Source organism: Pholcus phalangioides, unplaced genomic scaffold, assembly GCF_987345545.1.
Source record: "Pholcus phalangioides strain wild (caught in Gottingen) unplaced genomic scaffold, Ppha-v1.0 ptg000042l_1, whole genome shotgun sequence".
Classification (NCBI taxonomy): Eukaryota; Metazoa; Arthropoda; class Arachnida; order Araneae; family Pholcidae; genus Pholcus; species Pholcus phalangioides.
The window spans coordinates 25,220,004-25,241,490 of NW_028301628.1; the positions used below are offsets into that span (position 1 = coordinate 25,220,004).

At 35.2% G+C, this 21,487-nt stretch overlaps 1 protein-coding gene across 2 annotated transcripts in view; it reads left to right on the top strand.

The window, feature by feature from the left end:
- Nucleotides 1–21,487, top strand: part of LOC149064686 (uncharacterized) — a 60,007-nt gene that overhangs the window by 24,394 nt on the left and 14,126 nt on the right. Inside the window, exon 1 of one of the 2 annotated variants that reach the window (XM_089254880.1) lies at nucleotides 17,164–17,374. The exons of the other annotated variant lie outside the window; for it this stretch is intronic. The gene's annotated coding sequence lies outside the window, so the exon portion shown is untranslated. Of the gene's footprint in view, nucleotides 1–17,163; nucleotides 17,375–21,487 lie in introns of those variants that run through there. 2 annotated transcript variants of the gene reach the window in all.

Sequence of the window (21,487 nt, forward strand, 5' to 3'; positions counted from 1 at the left end):
GCCATTCTCTATTCAAGATGTTTGCTTGGGTGGATTGCCGTAGACCATAATTCTATTGGAATTTTCAGGGTATTGTCTTCTCGTAGTTGAGAGAAAAGAAAAGATTTTTTTCTTTGTGCTGAAAAATAGTAAGGTTGTAACAACATCTCGGCTATAACGTCAATAATTTTTGGTGTTCGCTCTTACTCCCATAGAGAATAGTGTTCGGGAATCTTGCTTATAATGTCGAAGAAGTGTCGACCTTGGATATAACGACACACGTTTGGCCAAGTCTGGACCGCACGGTGGATGTTGAACAAATCGATTGACCTTGATGAAAGGTCAGCTACTGCACATCGTAGACGAATGATGCTTATGTTTTACGTCTATGTGCTGCATCGTTTGATGATGGATAATGCATCCTCTGTCTTTGGACGTTGTTGACGACTTGGAGAAAAGCACTCGTGGGAAAATAAGTTGACGAGCGTCATACGACATTGATATGTTTCTATTTTAATGGAAGGGGGAGAGACTTAATGGCTATAATTTTCTTGAAGGAAGAGCCTATCATTTCGTGACCAACACTTCTAAAGATTTTCTGCGGTGTCTCGTCATTTTCGAATGATCTCATTGACGGATTCAAAAGTTTCATAATTTCCCTAAACATATTTCCGAAACAACTTTGTCAAATTTGTCCATTTTAAATTGCACCAATATGATACTCTTTGCTGATCGGAACTGTATCAATAATATTAAATATCGGTAATCTGTTTTTTGCTAAACTGAATTCACCAATTTCTCTCTTGCTTGTACGAAATGTACTATCTCGTTTGCCGATCTTAATGTGACACATCAGTTCGTGTTGTTACTAGAAAAAATGATAGTGAAAAATGTTATTCTCCGCTGAAATGCTCAAGGCACATAGCTCTCCAGTTTCTCGACTACTTCACCATACGTCAACTCTGGACATATGACTATACCGCCATTAAATTATTTACTGTCATTAACGAGATGGGTTAGAAATGAAGGCGCCATCTATCGGAGGTCACCTGAAGATCGTTAGGAAAAATATCTTGTTCCATATTCTTCCTCCGGTTCGAACCTGGGATCTGACAGCAACCTTCATGCCGGTAGACGATCATCTTAACACCATGCCACTCGGGTGCTGAAATTATCTGGTCTCCGAAGGGATTCGAACCCAGACCCTCTTGCAAACCAGGCAAGTATTCTACCATCTACGCCACTGGAGACATTGTTTTTTCATCAAGTCACCTTGCATTGGTGTCTACAGTAGTAGTGAGTCTTATCTCACTACTACTACTGTACTTAGGGCATTTTGACGAGTCACAGCTGCGGAAGGTGGCTCGCTTGATTGTTTATCTTGCAGACCTATTCTGGCACAACGAAATTCAGTAAATCGCCCTTGTTTGTGAAAAGTTATGTTTCTTCCTCCATTTTTGTAATTATGCAAGTTCACAACATGTTCCATAATTACAAAAATGGAGAATGAAAGCTCGCAACATGTATTCTCCCACATTTTTGTGCCCTGGGTTACGCCGGGTATTTCTGCTATTTATGTACGAGGTATTGATTCTCTGGAGTTTTTTTCCCTACATCCCGAAACTCTGTGTTACCTACGTGTTCATGAACCTGATTATAATTCAAACTGAACACTCGGTAAGAGAATCTCTTACCCATGCGAAAGGGAAAACGCTGTCTGTCTTCGTAAGCGGGTAAATTGGAATGTACTGTACACCCCTTTTGTGCCGACAGTTTCTTGGATCCGAGCCCAGCTATTACCTTTAAGTACCGACTATTCCACTCGATTAATTCCAAAATTTTCATGGAAAGAGGAAATCGATATTGTAGAGATGACGTCAGTTGCAGTTTCGTGCTATTCTGTCCCGTCTGTTATGAAAGAAATAGGATTTGAATGTGATTTTTTTTGGGCGGCGTTTATCTGATTGTGTGTGTGTGCAGCTTCTATATGGTGCAATACGATTTTTTAAACGCCATGTTTGAGGAGAAAAATATCTTCCATGCTCGACCTGTCGCCTATACGTTATTGCAAATTTGGATTACGCGTGATTTGCGTGGTTGAATGTGTGGTGGTTTCTTTAAGTACGTGACTGTGAAACTTTACTTCGATAAGCTAGTTCAAAGGAACTAATGAACCGTGTTTTATGTGTCTCTCTCTATCTCGATCTGTGAAAGTAAAATGACGCTTCGGTATCACTGTAAAGTTGTTGAGGTTACGCTTTGGTGTGAATGTGCGTATGTTTGCGTTCTTTGTTTACCTTGAAAAATTCTGAAATTTCTTTAATTGGAATAGACTCATTAGAAAGGTCGGCTGTCGGAATTTAGATAATTCGGTGGCCACGAGCCTGTTTACAATTAAATATTTTCATAGTAACATCAACCCCCCTTTTCTTTCTGTTTAGTGTAAGTTAATGTGTCGCAAGAGTACTCTGCAGTGTAGGACGGCCTATAGTGTTACGCAAAAACATTTTTTTGTGTCATGGAGCTGAGGCTCAATTCATGCACGATTCCTGCATGATAAAAAGTATTATGCATTCGGAGAAGTAATTGAATGATAAAAAAAAAGCGCACAGAAACAATGGCAATCGTAATAGTTATTGTTTGCTCTAGCAGGCGTGACCCGAACGAATTTTTTTTTTCCCGACGCTTTCACTGCAGAACTATATCATCCTATATGAGCCATGGAAATGCCCTTTCTTTTATTATCGCTTATACGTGAAATTTTGATTAATACGAGTTTCGATAAAGGGATTTCAAAGCGTCGCCTTTCGACATGGGGGAAAAATTGTCAACATATATAATTAGATGTGTGTGACATGTCACAGATAGCGGAAAGTTGACAAATGTGACCGCGAAGGGTCATTGTTCACGAATAACAATAATTCTTGAGTATTGCCCGCCTTTTGTTGTTTATCGGAAGGAAAAAGGCGGAGTTTAATTATCGATCTCTTTTCTTTTTTGCGTAGTTGACGTCATTTATTTTATCGTTGATCTCTGTATTGTGTGGCAAGTTAAGAGAACTTCAATTTTTGATGTGAGCGTTGACATAATGATGCGCTTTTATGCTTAAACCGCAGTTCATAATACATAATGGTCTTCGCCATTCCATTGGATTCCTATGACAAAGGATCAGGTTTTTTAATAATCTGATGATACTTGTTAGCGGTGCTTGAAAAAAAATCAAAAAAAAAATTTGGCGCCAAACATTATTTTTTTAGAAAAAAGTTGTCCAAAATAATAAATTTTTTTTTTTTTTTCGATTTTTCTGGGATTTGCATGTTAACCGACATTGAATAGGATCCACTAACATGAAACTCAGCAAATATTTGTTGGACAGGGACTTAATTTAGTTTTCACATACAGAAAATGTATGGCGCAAATACCAACCTATTGCGTGGGATTTATCCAGCCCAGTCAAAAGCCTGGGAAATCAGAAGGAAATTTAAGCATCAGTCAAATTTCTTGGGAGCTAATAATTATTATTGGATAGTTAATTAATAATTATTAATTAACTATCGATTAATTTTTTTCCTTCTATTTTTCTGCCACATATTGACCTATTGGTATGTCGGTAGAAATGATAGCAAATTCCAAAAATTTTGTGTTGCATTCATGCTCTCAGGTCTGGTCCGATTAATGGGATCGGTTAGTCGATCATTTGTTAATCGTAGTTAAAATTTTTAGTTGAATTAATCGTTTCGATTAATCCGATTAAAATTTCAGTAGAAAGTTAATAATTTGGCTTCATTTATGTAACGAAACCGATTAAATGTCCTAAATTATTGTAGCAATATATAACATTTTCAATAAATGGCCATATTTAGAAATATTTGAATTAATATTTTGATCAAATTTTTCGGCATTGGGAAATGTAAGTCCATCCAATAAAAAATTGTGATCATTTAAGCTTCAAATCGTGTTTAAGATGGGAGTTTTAGAATTAAAATTACCAAAATTTATTGTCTCCACTTTAAATAGTAGTTGTTCGTATTCGGAAGTATCAGTTCCTTTCCTCGCTAGAAGAGTTGTTTGAAGGAAAACTAGTAACATTGTGATCAAAAGTAGTTTCTAAATCAGTGACTAACCTAAAATAATAGATAACAAAAAACACCACAAAATCCAAATGAAATTCCAGGTTTTAAAAATATATTAAATGTGTTTAACGTACGAGTATTAAATTGCTTCATGTGTTAGCCTTAATTTCTTAGCCTATTACTATACCTGTTTACATCTAGCGAATAGGTGCGTGAAATTAATAAATTACATTTTTATAGCATCAATTAATATCATATAGCTACGCAAAAATAACCGATTAAAATTCGATTAATCGGTCGATTAAAAAAAAATTTTGATTAACCAGTTGAAAATGTTAATCCATTCCCACTCCTGAGTGAAGGAAAAAAAATTGTGCCAATCGAATTTCTTACGAGCCAAGCATATACGAGGTATCCCATAAATTCGTAAATAGTTTGAAAATTGAAGGAATTGTTACATTTAAATGAGGTTCTCGAAAAATTCATTCTCGCGAAGGGGATATTTTTGGTACAGAAAAATTGGTCCAAATTTTCGTCGATAGAGGACGCTGCAATTTTTTCACCATCAGTTATTGGACCAACCTTTAATATCCTTTGCACCCGAAACGTTCGTAAAACATCAGCCGGAGATTCAGGGTTGAAGTAAAACAACTTCGCCAATAACGCTTTATCCGCCAGTAACAGGAAAATTAGAAAATGAGCTGCTAATCGCGAACCTTGCACTTTATAGGACTTTGATTTGCATATTTCCATTGATTAGCGTGGTGTAGATCCCTCTATTGACGAAAGTTTGGACTTTTTGTATCAAACGAAATTCCCTTTGTGAGAGTAATTTTTTCGCAAATCGCATTCAAGAGTATACCAATTCTTTCAATTTTTTTAATTTTTTTAACTATTCACGAGTTCATGGGACATTTTGTATTTATTATTTTTATTTTATTTTTTTTTTTTGAGAAAAATAGTTGAAGTAATTTTTTGAAATATATATTTTCGTCAAAATTATAAATGCACACCATTAAAGGATTTGTTTTGCCATCGGAATCCTGTTTGGTAATATCTCGGTACAACGATACTCTGCAGTACCAAGAAAAAATATCGTTGTAGGGGGATTATCGCGTTATATAGAGAGGCAACATTGTCATTACATGCCACCAAATTTATGCTGTTATTGGCATCTTTTCCAAATCTGCGTCGTTAGAACCAACACTGTAATTAATTAGTAGATTAATGAAATTTATTCCAGATGCATTGCCCTGTAAAGAAGTTTGCCGTTTTGCACTTTGTGTCTTACCGAAAAAAAGTGGCAATACCAACACCTTCGTCGACATTGTTGGTAATCATGTGGTGCAAAACACCGATGTTATTAGACGCTCTCTTGGATGAATGAAAACAAGTGATAAGGTTAAATTCAAGACGATTTTGAGCGAAATATAAAACAAAAGTGTCGTTTTTTTAAGAGAGAGAGCGGTATCAAAATCTCTAAAAAATAATATTATAGAGGATATCGTTGCATCGAGAGGAGTTTAAAATTAGACTATGGGCAATTCCAAACAAGATTTGAAAAAATACTAATTGTAGAGAGATTTGTCGTTATATCGAGTATTGTTGTAGAGAGGTTTCACTGTATTAGCAAATTTAAGGTCCCGATGCACATTTTTTAGTCCCCTTGGTGAACTGATGACTAAAATTTATCAGTCCTGCCGTACAGGGTTGTTCATTCATCATATTGGAATATAAAAGATCGTATGGAAAAAAAAATGAAATTTTCAATCGTTTTAGTATTGAATAGAAGTGGCATTAAAAATTATATTACGTTCGGCGCCCCCTGTGCAAGGTTGTTATGCGGAAATATCCCCTATAAAATAGTAGTTATATATTTTTTTAATTCGATTGAATTTTTATTCAATTTTCAAGGAGAAGAAAACAGTCGCACGAGGCCGCTTTGACCCATGTTGCCATCATCCATGTCTGAAATGCATAAATAAACGTGTTTCAAATGCTCCGTGGACAGAAGAATGGCGTTCTATAAATTCTTTCGAAATATGTAGTTTTATTCTGACAGAGAAAGTAATTCGTCCTCGAAATTACTTTATATTTCGAATAAAAGGCATCTTACGTACATGTATACGCATTTTTTACACATACTATCAAGAGAAGTGACAGTTGTATATACGCATATACTTAAAGGCTTGTATGGAGAATTATGTTCTAGTGGCCTTCCTACACCTTGTGTGTGTTGTTTTTATGATTTTTTTTTTTGCATTTCCATTCACTTCAAGTGGGTGACTGCGCAAATAGGTCGCCTTGATTCATAGCGCTACGCCTAAAGCGAGAGTCTGTCGTATACAATACATATTTACGTATTGCTCCTCTCGTGTATATACATATATTTTTTTACGGGTCTGGGAAATATTGCATATGTTCAATGAATAATAAGAATGACCTTTTTTCCCGTTGATACGAAAAAAAAAAGATAGTATCCAAAATTCAGGTTGTATCAGAAACACGTGAACTCCAGAGTTCGTTTTGCTTTTTCTTGTTTTTCGTTTGGGCCGGTGGCCGGTTTTACCCGCTGCTCGTTGGACATGCCCTTCGGGCTGTTCATGAATTTTTACCGTTCCACGGTCGATTCGCATCATCCGTAGAATTGAATTTCGCCCACTCGTTGGTTATGATTGCTCGTTTTTGATTTGAAAATTATATGCCTTATTAGATTCGGTGTTTAGTATCGATCTTTCCCTGAGGTTTATTTCGAATGATGAATGATTTACGAACTGGTTTATTTCAAAGATTTAATATAGAAGAAGTGCCTTTGAATGTTTAGAATATATTTCGTTTAACAACGATCAGTTGTGCTGCTTATTATCGTTCATATTCCCCCCGGTGAGGAAAATATTCGGGTCAAGTTCCAAAAAGTTTAGGCTGGCCATGTCTTCTCGCGAGATTACGTGACATTACGTACGGTCCAACTTCGGATTTTCGGTTTTTTTCCCCGAAACATTTTCGAGACTTGTACCTCGAGACGAAACCTGTAGTTTGATGGAGTAATCGTTGTTTACACTGTACGATGTGTCCGAATTTTTGTGTCAAATTATGGATTTTCCCCTTGCATTTCATGCCTATAAGTTGAATTCATTTTTAAGTCGAAGCATTTTTCTTTCAGTATTTTATGCTGTAATTCGGATTAATCATTGTACAAGCCTATAAGGGAGAAAAATAATAATATAATGAAATTTTATTGGGTAAAAACAACCATAAACCTCAGTTTCCTTAAAATAAGCACTTCTAGATGGGGTTGCTAAACATTCTGATTTTGAAATTACCCCCAGTTGAACAAAATGTCTGTATAGTTATGTTCAACTATATTGGTGATACTGTGAGAACAATTTCTATGGGACCGGAAGAAATTATCCACTATAGAATTTCCGTATTCGTTTTTCACAAAGAATCACGTGTGTAACTATTGGGCGGTCTATAGTTACCCTGCTGTATATATCTATATATATAAAATAGCATGTCCTGACTGACTGACTTTATCATCGCCGAGCCGAAACCACTGAATTTATAAAATTCGGTCAGTACTATTCCATGACGTAAAGACTCATTAAGAAAGGTTTTTTTAATTCGACCCCTAAGGGGGTTCAAACATTACATAAAAAAATCACTAAGAGCCGAAACCACTGAAGCCTGTAAATGAATTTGGTCTGTAGTTTTATTTTATAATGTAGAGACTCACACTGAGAAGGGATTTTTCAAAATTCAGCCTCTAAGGGGTGGGAGTCATAAGACGGTTCAAAGGTTGTATGGGGCAATCATGGGAAAGAGCTGAAGCTATAAATATGAAATTTGGTCAGTATTATATTTTACTAAGGTATTGTTTGTCAGTATATTATATTTCGTTATTACCCACTAAGAGGGGGATTTCTGAAAATTTAGCCCTCAAAGGGTGAGGGGTCATCGCAGAGTAATTTTTCAGATTTCTAAATCCACGGGTTACAGCTAGTACACACACACACAACGTGGTAAATTCGAATTATCTATAATTCGAACTCGTACGAACTCCCATTGAGTTTTCTATCTAACTTAATGTTAGTTTCTCGTTTAATTCGGAATGTTTTGGGTAATTTGAAGATGCAGGAAAAAAATGATTTTTTTTTATGAGCAAATTCTCAAAAATTCTACAGGTAAGACTCCGCTTTTCTCGACCAATTCATTAACAAACAAATCTTTAAAGAGAAATAAAAGTTTTGAAAATTCAGTTTTTCTCTACTCTTTCTTCTATAGTTTAATGTCTATTTTCACATTGTTCTACTGGAACGCATCTAGAATGAGTACCACCTATAGAGGCTATATATTGCTTAACCTGTGAACCAAAATGTACCATTCAAAATCTGAATTTTTTTTTAATCGTGTATCTGAAAGTACAAATTGTAATACGTTAATGATATTAATATTTTCTTAGTAGCATAATAATGATGAGCAAAATGATCATGTACTGTTTCCCTTAAATCAGGCTTTGACCATGGTCAAGAAATTGTGCAGTGATGCTGATTCCAGAACAGTGGAAAAGGGAAGCAGCTAAGATCAATTATTATAATTATAAATTATTAAAATTTGTTGAACAGTTTCGTAACTGGTGATAAAATTTTAATAATTGATAATTATCCTATGTCAGTGTTCACGATAAAGTTGCAGTTTGTAGTCATTTTACTGATCCAGGATAGATCAATTAGATAATTCGAACTTTTTTCCAGTTACTTTGGATTTCGAATTAACCAAGTTTGGCTATTTGACTGTATATTTGGCGAGAATCGGCTGGATGTACCGGTAATGTTACTTTAAAATCTTAGAAGCCGAGAGATACCCAAGACCCATCGTCATGCCACAATATCGGCTCTTTGTCCTCACGGACACGGGTATCTCTGTAGTCTTCATTTATGTTCAGGATGAAAACACAAGTCCGTTTCAGTTCAAATAATCCGTTAACCTACGGTTATAGAAACATACGCCTGATGACATCCATACTGTATCTGTCATGGGTAAGTATTATAAATATTATTAGGTATTTTGCAATCTGGTAACCGTACTACTATACACACTGAAGTGCCAAAAAAGTCATGCGATACCTCTTAATATTGCTGCACTTTTCGCCGGGTAAAAGGAGGTCCCACACGATATTAAGAGGTATCCCATGACTTTTAAAGTCATGGATATTTCTTAATATCGTATCGGGAAACTTACACTTATCTTTCCAAATGTATATGGATAACACTGTCTTTGGAAATTCTACAGTTTTTGCAACAATCACTTCCAATCAGTGGTCTTTGACATGAATGGGGCTCACTACTGGATAAAAGCTGGAGAGTGCTGTCATAAAGTGTATGTTTTTCATATTCTAAATAAATTCTTTTTTGCAAACAAAATAATTTCAAACCCAAATTTTAGGCTATTAAGAAAAGCCTCTTTTACGAGCAATAAAAATTTTACTGATTCTTTTTTTAGTAAGCATAAAACCATGTGAAACGTACACGTGTCTGGAAAAATGAAAGACTGCGAATTTCATGCTATCAGTCTGACTGAAATCAGTTTCGGTAGTTTTATATACCGGAAATTTTATGAATGCGTGCTTTTGTATTGTGAAAACAAACAATTGAAGAAGAACAAGTTCTTTCATGATGTTTTTTTTCTTTTTTAAGAAGCAGTTCCACCGTGAAATCTGATCCGCAGTTCAGTCATAGATACCTATCAATATGTGATCAATCGGAAGTTGTAGAATGGTGACTATTGTTCTATACAGATTGAAAAATGGATAAATGCTATCAAGTGTTTTGACACATAACCGATGACGTTACGCTATTTTGAGGATGATCATCATCATATTTCGTAGATAATAATTTATATTTAAGACGGCTTTGGGTTTATCGGACCGAGGAGTTCTGATATCAGCAATTGTTTCGTCTTATTATTATTTTTATCTTATCGATTGCAACCTGTTTTCTTAAGATTGGTAATTTCATTAATTTATATTTCTGAATAGTTTCACATTGAATCTTAAGTGCAATTATTCAATATGGTTCTTGCGGTGTTTTTTTTTTCTAACGTTATTTTTCCCACTGCCCATTGGATCGAATCTTCCATAGAGCTATTTGCTTGGTTGGCCCAGTTTCTATCGTGATCGACTTGACTGACAAAAAAAAAGTATTTTTCTTTCCTCCAAGAAAAAGATGCCAAAATGAAGATCAGAAAAAAGGAACAAAAATTCTAAGTAATTTTTTTCTCTCACATGTATTTGTGAGACTTTTGGGAGAAAAAAAAATATTTTTCTTGTATCCAACGTTGACGTGAGAACAGGGAAGTCATTTTCACATAATGATTCCTTTGATTCTCTTTTCCTTGATTAGAAATTTCATTGTATTTCACATCATTCTAACCTTAAAAAACACGTTTAAGGTATGTAATGTGTCTATATATGTAAAAAAAAACGTTTAAAAGAAAATGTATGTTAGTGAAATTATTCTTTTTTCCTCATTGGAAATTTTTCCAAGTAGGTTATGTGTCTAATGAATTAGATTCTAATTATGCTATTTTTTTCCCATCTTTTCCATGGATTTGAAATTTCATTATAATTGTGTGTGTGTTGATAGTGATGTGATACATTGAATTTCTTTTTTTTCTTTTGGATCTGCGATTTTCTATGTGTTCTCATAATTAGGTCTTTGTTCTAAAATAAGATGTCAGAAAATTTTTGAAAATTGTGCCTTGAACAATAAGAAAAAAAAAACTGAGGTTTTACAAGGATGATAAAATAGCTGAGGTTTTTTTATTTTTAAATTATATTTTTTTCGGGTCAATTTATGATGAGAAGTCGCTGACCCCTGTAAATCTAGAAGGGTTATTCCAGATTTTTTTCTTTCTTTACGTATTGTGAATGATTGTTTATAGCTGCTCTTATAAATATTCATAAAATGTCTAAAAAGGCGTGGGAATGTTTGATTTATCCTTCAGAAAGGAATGACGTTCCTTGAAATTTGTGATTGACAATTGAAGAGTTTACTGCAAAGAAGACCTCACTTTGATAGAAATTTTCATTTGTATAAATTTTTACGAAGCAAAAAAAATGTGATTTCAATTTTTAAGTTTCTGTTTGCTATTTTTCCTTACAATTAGGTTATATTTAGCACGGAAAAAAATATCGCCTGTATGCTTTCAGTTTTTGGAACTAATCTCCTTTTCTGCCTATAAAATTTTTTGAAATTTGAGGAAAGAATTATGTAGCATTATAAAACTCGTGTCACTTTTTAGAATTTCAATTTCCAAATAAGAAATGCGAAATTCACTTTTTTCTTCTTCAATCAATATTGTTTTTGTCGGCGGACATCATTCTCGATGTCAAATGCCTTACTGGTTTGTTATCGGTCTTCTGTAGAACCACATTTCATTCAGTCTGTTGTATTTTCGAGCATTGGCGGAGATACGGGGGGAGGGGGGGGCAGCCTCAAAGGTGGAGTCGGCTGATCTAATGTATATGTGCATATACGAATCGACATCATCGTGCGGCTCCCCCCCCCCCCTCCAGACTTCCAAGTCTATCTCCACCTATGTTTTCGAGGAATTTTCATCTCATAAGAAAATTAATTTACGTGCCAGCCAGATTTCTTGGGAGCCGAGCCTGTTTTTTTTCATAAGGGGAGGAAAGATTCAAAATACAGTAGACCCCCGAACTATCTTTCATAATGTAACGGAAGGGTGGGCCGGATAACAGAAAAACCGAATAGGTCGGAGTTCTATAAATACAGTCGTCCCTACCCATGCCATAAATATATCTTTTTTTGTACCAAAACCCGTTCTTATTCATATTTACTGACCTTGAGGTACAGGCGAATATTTAATAAATGATTGCCATGCACCTCTTTGAACAGTTCTGTTCTAAAAATTTACTACAGAAAACGAAAGTCAAAGAACAAAAATATGTGCACATTTCAAAATAAACTTTATAATGTCTAACTTAATTGCAGGAAACATAAAATCATATACATTGTACGGCAATGTTTCTTTAACTTACCCCCGTGGGTCCATGGGATCGTTTTCATTTACTGTTATTGTATGAAGGGCACATTTAGTATTGTGAAATCGTAATTTACTGCTTTTCAGTTTATCATATGTAAATTTAATTAGCATATTTAATGATATTCCAAATTAAATTTGCATATCATAAAAAATTGAAATTGTTCTATAATTTAATTATAAAAAACAACACTTTTTGGATTTCATGGAGAGGCAGCGTGGATATTAACCTCCGCTACAGGAATTCTGTGGTGCCTTGACCTTTACTAAAGGGGGTCCACTAAAAGTTTGGGAAACACTGCTATTCAGTACAAATACACATACTTTCGAAATGAACAAAACATAATCATGAAACGTAGGCTAAGTTCTCACAAAAATTATTTAAACTTATTTTACTGTTCATTGATCAATGATTACACAAATGTGAAAATTAATATTGTAATTTCATTAATGTATTATTATTGTTAATAATAGACACTGCCGTTTTCCATGTTAGTAGGATACGCTGACACAATTTCTAAACATTCTGTGTTGCCGTCAGACTCCAGTTTAGTAACCACACGTAAAATATTTATGGTGTCTGCCGATTTCTCAGGCACCGCGGCTCCCTGGTGGCTGGGATTAGTCAGCTCTGTCCTTCAAGAAGGGAGCATCTCCCGCATCAGCCTCTTTGATACAGTCGATCAAAAGGTCCAGCTTTTCCAGTCGAGGTTATGGGTCCCTTTACACAATAATATCCATATTTTTCATGGACATCTTTTTTCAGTCACATCGTTGGGAATTTGGCCTATGTTTGCGCATTTGTATAAATGTAAAAACAATAAATAGTTCCTGATCCAAGTCAAGATCACAGACTCCCCTAATCTCTCCAAACACCCCTGTTAAGAACCACCATCACTACTACTTTATCTTTACATGCGCCTCTAAATATTATTCTAAGAAACTTCTAACGAATTGGTATATGCGTGGCCGTAACGCATGTTGTCAGATTTGTGCTTGCTCCATGTTCTTGCTGGTGCTGCCATCTGTCTTCCATATTTTAAAGCGAATATAGTAAATGTGCTTGAATTTGTGTTATGTATCATGTTGAAGGTCTGCCTGCTCTCTGCGGAGAAACTTTTTCAAATGGGGGACCGGCTCCCATAAGTGCCTCGAAATCGGAGATTAAGAACCACTACTATACAGGGCCGTACTTGATCAATAGGCAACTTGAATACCTTGAAAAAAAGTTCTATAAATGTTGGAAAATATCCATATATTCGAACTCTGTGAATGTCACATACTCAGCGGTGTCGCATAGTAGGTGTCACGCAACTTAGACGAATCGTTGGGAAGATGGGAGAGGAGAGAAATTATTTTTGTGACATCATCGCCAATTACTAGGCTTGAATACATCCCATGTTTGCATCACTAATATCGCGTAGGACGAACTTTCTTTCGAAATCATACAAACGTCGTTTACGAGGTGTTCTTCATCTGAGACCGTTGTCATGCGACGTTTTCTCGTATTGCAGCAATCGGGTAAATGGTCCAGAGCTTATTTTGTTTGAGCCCATCCCCTGGTGGTGGGTGATTTCATGCGCTGTAATATCTCTCGTAGGAGTGAATTCGGGCGTCTATTCCGTTCGTGGTTTGTTTATTTCGTTTGAAAATCACTGTTTTTCAAGAAGGGTGTCGTGGCAACCAAAAAGTGTTGTATCTTTCTCTCTCCCGAAGGGTTTTTGCACGCAACCTAAATCTGGTGTTGAGATCGGGTCATTTTATCATCGTTGCGTGTATAAAACCTTCTTTTTTTTTACGATCTTCCCACCTTTTCATCATAGTATTTTTTTTTTCCTCCTTTATTTATTACTTTGCTCAGCCATGCGAATACAACGAGCAGTTTTGTTGGTTGGATGTAAAGTGTAATGTTAGCAGTATACATATAAGACGGATTGGTAAATGGCCATACTGCTTAAGGGATAACACAAACCGCAATATACGATACGTATCATTACCAAATGAAGTTTGTTGCTTCATCAGATTGTTGTTGTTGAGTCACACAATTACTTGCTTCTTTGGCAAAATACCGAAATCCCTGGGTGTCCTCATACGTGACCGACGTCGAATCAAATAGAGCTTGTTGATGATCACGATCGGGGGAATGTCCATCATCCGGTATTCGAAGCATTTGAAATTCAATGGAGTTCATAATTGTGTCGCGGAGGAGAAAGAAGAGAATATCTACCCACGACTTCTTACCTGAATTTTGACGGATCCTTCTCTTTAAGTGGAGGGAAATTAGACCGGCGTAAACGATAATTATACACAGAGAAAGCACAATTAAAACAAATCTGTTTATAGAGAATCTCATTATCTATTGAACCGAATCGAACAAGATTCGGTGGAGAATAATTTGAAAATAAATGTACACATTGTATTTTCAATAGCAGGGAAATGGGAACGTGACGCTCCAAATGGTGCGAAAACGAAAATTTGTTAATTAAAAATGTGCATCAATTCATCCAATTTCTTTTGCATAAATACAGTCGACCTTCTTGTCCAATTACCCTGTTTTATTTTTTTAGTTTGTGGTGGATTGAAAAAGTCCCTGCAGAGAGTAAACAGACCTTCAATATTATACGTGCACAACATAAAGATTTACCATCTTCACTTCAAAAAAATGGAAGACAGATGGCAGAACACGAAACAATCGCAACTATGAAAACATAACTGTTAGGAGGAGGCACACATTCACTCAGAACGTATATTCCAGCATGTACTGATTCGTTAGAAATTCCGGAGAGGAATGTGTACGAGTTGCATTGTAACTAGGATTTACTTAATTGTACTACGATTAAGTAATAGTAGTTTGTGGTGCACATTTGCTTTTTTTTGTCATCCTGAATTAGTTAGATCAGGGGGTTGCAAACAGAAGGGCCATATACGGTCTCGAAAGCTATGTACCAGATTCGCAACTCATAATGTGATTGAACTTTCAATTTTAAGATATTTTTTTTTCTTCATATGTTTTTGTATTTTGAGTGAGAGCATAGTTGTATCACATTTTTTCCTGCATATATGATCCGTAGATTACGTAGTTATTTTGCTTTTTGCGTAGGTTACTTTAAAAAACATTGGAATTTCTGTGCGGATTATATTCCGCTACGTATTCTCTGCAGCCTTTCTCCCCCCCCCCCCCACCGAGAGGCTGAAATAGAAATTAATATTTTTAAATTGGTTTTTAAAAATAATCAACAGATTTTTAAAATAGTTATTAGTTTTTAAGAATTACTACTTATTTTTAATAATAGGATTTACAGATGGTGTATAACACGTAGAAAATCGCGCCCGCCATTTTTTCGATAAAAAATCTCTTCCTTTCCTTAACCCTTTACGAGCCAGTCAAATAAATTCAAAAACAAGTTCTCTGTTTTTTTCCTCTCTCTTCACCATCGTGAAGCTTTATTGTAACTATAATTTTTTCCCCCTCCTCTGTTTTTTCCATATTCGTGGTAGTGATTTCTTTACCCATGTGTAATGCATCTTCCTACTGTATATATATATATACATACACGTAAGAGCGGAAGAGAACAAGTAGGGTGAGAGTGAAAAGAAACTGAAAAAAACTCTTATGGGGTCATTCAAGTATTATGTCAGCATCGAGGGGGAGGGGATTTCGGATTTGCTGACTTTTGATGACAAGGAGGGAGGTCAAAAATGGCTGAAAATCTGCTTACGTAATACTTGAATGGCCCCTATCTATACTTTTTTTTTACCTTGTCTATATTTTTTCTTATGTATTTTTTCCTTCCTTTATTCTAACGTGCGGTTAGATTAGGACGAGGTTACCAGATTTATCGCCAATTCATCAAATACAGATAATCCAAATTTCTTACCAAAAGCTTTTACGTGAAGTGGTTAAAATTTCATTGAAATTCGCATCTGTGGATTATACGCAGGACATTACGGTACATTCAAAATTAAATTGGCATTTTGGAAAGATGGGGGGAAAGAGGTAAACTAACGTAGAGGTAAAAACACTGGCACCATAGGAAGGTAGCACTTCAGTGTGTCACCCCCCCCCCGTGCTAGATGGATCTTTTGCTATAAGCTTACTTCTTTTTTTGGTATCAAACGCTGCAGCATTATAGATATCTACCGCTGTTACATCTAATCGTGGTTGTCGAACCTGGGTACTCCTTGAAACTTTGTTAGAGGCGCCTATATAATTTTTCATGAGTATGGACCTGGGCATCCATTGAGCCTCTTAAAAAAATTCGTCAGGGTTGCCCAATTTACTTGATGTGAAATCGAGCGCAATTCACAGGGTGATCCATAAATTCGTAGTTTAAAAATTGAAGGAATCGGTTACTTTTGAATGATGTTCGTGAAAAAGTTATTTTTATGAAGAGGGATTATTTTGGAAAGAAAAACATTTCAGTACTATTTTTTGTCGTTGATATTTTAGTCTCGATCCGGAGTTGTTGTTTGTGCCTGAACCTTTCTCTAATCTCTTCTGTATTTGAAACGTTCGAAAAGCTATAACCGGATTTTCGTGGCTGAGGCAAAACAACTTCACCAATAGTGTTTTATCCACCAATGTCAACATCGCAATGAAAACCATAATATGTAAGAACCAGTAACAGTAAAATTCAGAAATGGGCTGTTAATCGTGCGCCCTGGATTTTATAGGACTCTGATTTGCATATTTCCTGGAATTTGCTTTTGTTGAGTACCCTCTACCGACACAAATTTTAATCAAATTTTTTTTTCTGCACCAAAAAAATTCCCCCTTCGTAGAAATAACTTTTTCGCAAACAAACCTCTCAATTCCTTCAATTTTTAAACTTTACAAATTCATGAGACACCTTATTTATGGTATGTAAAGCAACCGATGCCAAAACAATCGTTTCCCGGATTATATGATTGTAATCATTATTTGAGCTATGTGCCGAAACAAGTAAAAATTAATAATTAACATAACTTCCAGTCACCCCCTCCCCCTTCGTGTCGGCACCCATCAGCCCAATTCATACACATCGTTATAATTAGTTTTTGTGAGATAGTCATATCTTGTATTTTGGTTGTGATGGTGGCGTAACATGTAGGTGTCTGTTTGGCGGAATAATTGACGTCACGACGACGCAAATTCAAAATACGCCGCTCTGTACACATGAAATTACTTTTCTAACTAAACGCGTTCCAGATTTAAAAAAAAAAATACAACTGGATTATAAGGATTGTTCTGTGTTCAAGATGACAGTGATATAGTAAATGTGAGTAAACATTTGTGTTTTCTAAAATGTATTTTAGAACTTCACATTGTCATCAAATTCATTCAACCGTTAAGGATTAATCACCATTTCAAGAGGAGAATAACTAATTTACTCAATCATTTTTACTGTGGATGATTTTTTTTTTTTTGGTGGTGAGATTCAAGTTTTACAATTTAATTATTAAACTTGATGAAATTGTTTTCCAAAAATAGAATTTTGCTCGGATAGTAACGACGTCCTTAAAAAAAACCTCCTCACTTCGTAAATTGTTTCAACTTGGTCGTGTCATCATTGAGTGATCGGGAAGTACAATAAGAAATTATCGCTGCAAAAATATATGCGCGATTATATTTATAGAAAATCCTGTCATTTTACGTTGATAGATCATCTAAACTATTGCAGTCTCTGAATTCAATTGATTTCGTAATCGGTATATTTCTTAAAAATAGTATATAATTTTGTATTTATGCCAATGTGTGTGTGTGTGATCCAAGTCATATGATGGCGTATAAAATTACATGAGCGACTGTTTGCTTCCTCGATCTGTCTGATCGTTGTTGTGATTATTGATTTGTTTTCGTGTTCGATGTTTCCTCGTATTTTTAAAAATCTTTATTTTTCCTTCTAAGAATGTAAGTCGATTATATTTTAACTTGAGTAATAAGGGTTTAGTTTATTTTAAAGGGAACCTCGAAATAGCCGATATAATTTTCTAAATTGGAAATTCAAACTCTGTTTTTTTTAAATGACAGTCGGTTAAAATGTAACGACCTCGGATATAACCACACACTTTTCAAGACATTTTTAATATAACTTTTTAACTTAACCGATATATTACCGGATTTCTAACCCTTTCAATACCGTATTATAAAAAAAATTTTAATGTAAATTTTTTGTTAAAACATTTTAGTTCTAATTAAAGCCCTTAAAAATCAATTCACAGCGAATTAATTACTCTACTTGGAAGTACTATACGCTTACAATAAAAGAAAATTATATATCAATTCTCTCAAATGTGTTAAATTAATATTTATCATTACGCTTCAATAATTTCAACCAAAGAACGCCATAATGTGTTTCATACATTCGTTAGGGAACATTTTGTAAAAGCAGTGTTTTATTGCCTCGCACTTTTGTGTAATGCGCATTACAGGGCGAAACATTTAATTTTATTTTATTAACATGGCGTTTTCTCAATCTTTCTACACCCAAGGACCAGTAAAATCTCGAACAATTTGACGGACTAATCACAACACGACTAGTGGCCACGTGTCCAGTATTTTACGATACGTTCTCGTATTTTCATACCTTTTAGGCTTTCCGACATTCTTAGAATTGTCCCTTTTTTTTAAACGAAGCTTATTTAAATTTATAATCTTTACCGAAATCGTTAATGAAGAAAGTTTTCATAACTTACAGCCATAACTATCATATAATTTATCTCATCTACTTTGTCATGTTCAACATTTTTTTCCGTTAACTACATTCCGATTTACTGCAGTTTCCAAGAGCCCACCCATTGGAATTTTTTTAATTATTTTTATCAGCAGTTGCCGATTTATGACAACGCTTTCGGCGAAAATTACTGATGTTTCGTATTTTGCCTTTTAATATTCCAGTTCTCCGTATTTGGCGAATTGGCCCTTTATTTCCTCGCATTTCACAATTTTGGTAAATTCGTCCAAAATTTTGAATTTTTTGGCTACTGTGTACTATATCCTGGATTTTTCGTGATGTAATATGCTGTAATCATCCGAAGTATGAATTTTTCATTCGGATATTCTTTTTATAAACTATCGAATATTTTTTAATTCATTTAGAATTAAAATATCGAGTCAGCCTGCGGACTACAAGTTGAGAAACGCTGAATTAACAAATTAAAAACTAGCTTTCCCACTCTTGAGCTTTCACCTGGTAATCGTATAGTTATATAACCTTTATACTTGCCGCTGTGGTGGTCGAGTGGTCATAGTGACGGACTCGCCTCGCGATAACCCAGGTTCAACCCCCCACTGTCACCACGATGGCCTGCTGAAGTTTGTTTTCTGCGGTTTCTAACTTCGACGTGCGAATGCGAGCCGATCTCCCCTTTAAAAAGCCTCGACACAGAGAGCAAAATGCACGCCTTCAACGATACGAATTAATTATTCAATCATAATTCATTCATAGTTAGAAAAATCCATGGCACATGGCAGCACTACACACATTACTAGCATTACACAGAAACAAACCACGTTACGTTCACTACATACACGTTCTAACGTGCAAAGTAAGTTACATTTTATTCATTCATGTAGGTATACAAAATGACTTAAGGTCTCCCAGAAATATGAGTCCCAGCCCAAGCTGCCGATATCGTTAAGACACTTCTGAAACCAGTGGTGCAACTAATGGATATATTACCGGATTGCAAGTGCATTAGTACAACCCGTTTCGGTTTTAGGATCCTAGGACTGCCGAGTATATTTTTCATAACGATATCTTAAAACACTCAACGTTGGTTACAACAGCATAGTTTTGCTGTTCCCAGGATGTAGTTATAACAGAAGAGCAAGATAATACTAAACAGTTTAACTTGGTTGTAACATTCAATTGATTGCAAGATTTCGTCAGTTTAAAAGAGATTATGTCAATGCCGCTGTAAGGGTTAAGGATATCTATCCCTCCCTAACTGTATGCCTTGTATTTCGGTAATTACGAAACATCTCACCACCTTAAAATCCTCTTATTTTGACAACGACGGGCGCAGTTATCTCTGCCAGGCAAGCTTTGTCACAGTTATCGATTTACGAGGCAAACATTTCGTCAAGGTGAGCAAAAATTCGAAATTTCTTAATGGAGAGGGTTTTTCCCTAAACCGAACACAATTCCTGTCCATCGCCATAGGCAATTTACGACCAAATGAGTTGTGCTAGAAGTGTACATGTGTAAATACGTATCTAGTTTGTGTGTGAATTTTTAGTGCTGCTACCTATTTTCAAAATTAAAATGAGTGGTGTAATTTATAATATAGGGAATAGGATTTCTATGCCCCTCCAAAGCAATGTTATGCATTGCTCTGCACGAGCCCTCGGCTGAAAATCCGATTCTGCGGTAAAAATCCCCCAATAGTATTTCCTGTTAAAATTGTTCGATTCTGCAGAAACACTAATTGTTCGGCACTTTCTGCATTGTATATTTTTTTTATTTTTGTGTATTTCACTATTTTTACGTTATAGAGCATATTATAATGATTTTGAGGCATTATTTTGTATATTTCTGCATTTTCGATGAGAAATATTTTTCCCCTTGCCACATCTCATTTTTTACTGAAAGACTTGTACAAGGCCGAGAGAAAAAAAAAAATCTTGGTGTTTTCCACCAATGCCTCCTCTCCCCCCCCCCCTCCTTTCTTCACGCTAGACAGAATTTTGCGAAATATTCTCCCATTTTAGCTTCAAGATACAAATTTATTACACAATAAACTGTTATTTTTTCTCTTTTGAAAGCAAGTTAGTAAATTGAAGAATTCAAGTTCTCAAACTGCAACTGAGGATTTAAAATAGCTTTAATTGCATTATTTTTCCTGATTGGTAGTCTACATCATTTCATTACAATTAACTTTACCGGAAATGGGAGAGAGAAAAATTTTATAACGCCATTTTTCTTGTTTTATATAGAGCATATACACTCAAACCTATGTATAACGATACTATCTATAATGATAAACTTGCCTATAACAATATTTTCTTTGGTCCTGGCGGAATTCCTATTCAGTAGGGAATCCTCAAACTATCTACAACGAAAACTTATCTATAATTTTTTTTCTAGGTCCCTACAGTATCGTAGACAGGTTTTACTGTATTTTTTATAGAACATTTTCAAACAGTTTTTAAATCATAAAAATCCTAGTCTGTTACTTGAATGTTTTACTTAACTCATTTATCCACTATTTGTTATAATTACACTTACAAGCGAAATTGCAATTATAACAAAAATGATTGAAAGGTTCAGGTAAAAAAAATTGCTCATGTGTACCAGATGGCCCCGAAACACGTTGAGATTTGTGTATGCAGTCATACCAATGAGGTAAATTTGAACGCGTGTAGTGGCCTTTCAATCCGAGGTTGTTGC